At 31.1% G+C, this 1037-nt stretch overlaps 1 protein-coding gene across 1 annotated transcript in view; it reads left to right on the top strand.

Moving 5' to 3' along the window:
- Positions 1–599: 599 nt before the first annotated feature.
- The window catches only part of LOC106678389 (homeobox protein Nkx-2.5), an 18229-nt gene continuing 17791 nt past the window's right edge, over positions 600–1037 (top strand). The window contains exon 1 of the mRNA XM_067049590.1: positions 600–671. The gene's annotated coding sequence lies outside the window, so the exon portion shown is untranslated. The remainder of the gene's footprint in view (positions 672–1037) is intronic.

Below are 1037 nucleotides of genomic sequence, written 5' to 3'. Positions count from 1 at the left end.
CATACCCATTGGTGGTGTCTGGATCGAACTTCCGTGTTCTCTAAGCCTTTATTATTATTATCAATATGTTCTTACTGCTTTATGAATGATCATAAATTATATATGTACATCATTTAAATATATAATATTTACTTGAAGATTAGAGTTCTACTACTGGGTAGTTTCTCTACATGCTGTATCATATCATTATGTCATTATGATCAAATTTACTGGTTGTATTTTTTATACAGTTGTAAATATCAACAAATAAATAAATTAAAAAAAAATTACTTGAAGAATGTATGTGTAATAAACATATCTATATCATTTACAAGACCGATTTTATTTTTCCCAATAAATGAAAACTGATTTACACATCTTTCATTCTCACCGGCTAGTTAGTATCTTAGGACATTGAACTTCGACATATTTTGTGTGGGTTCAGATTAATTTTTAATAATCCTAGCGCCACCTGTAAACTACAAAGTGGCCATAATGGAAGAGTTAATCTCCAAAAAAGGTCCCTATGACGATATAAGCCCCGCCTCCCATCCCCACCCACTTCCAGGCCACGCCCACTACAACTTGTCAGGCCCAAATCTCTTCAGTTGGTTGTTAACTTCATCAGGTGTCGTCATACCGGGCCAAGGCCCTTAGGATTGCTTGCTGGTGTCAACTATTTCGTCTTATCTGTAAGTGAATTTTATCAATCGTGATCGTTTTTAAATTTAAATTGTTATTAGGTGTCTATGAACGTATAAAACAGGGTTTGTAATTATTTTTTTCGTTACAAATAATAGATCCTTGTTTGTTTTACTTAATAATACATCCTCCACCATTCGCTATACCATAGGAGGTGTCCTTCAAGGATCCTAGTTTAGTCCAATATTATTTTATTTATTCAACTATGAATTCCTCAAAATTAAAAATGTTCTGGTATCTTTGCTAATAGCACGACATTATTCTCTTTTTCTTACCGAATAGATTATCACTAATAGTTTACAATAAAACATAAAAATATATATTTTTTTAATTTAATATATTAATTAATTAATCAA

Source organism: Halyomorpha halys, unplaced genomic scaffold (assembly GCF_000696795.3).
Source record: "Halyomorpha halys isolate HHAL.00 unplaced genomic scaffold, Hhal_1.1 Scaffold2.1, whole genome shotgun sequence".
Taxonomy (NCBI): Eukaryota; Metazoa; Arthropoda; class Insecta; order Hemiptera; family Pentatomidae; genus Halyomorpha; species Halyomorpha halys.
Note: the sequence above shows the minus strand (reverse complement) of the source record. Positions and strands in the feature narration are given on the sequence as shown.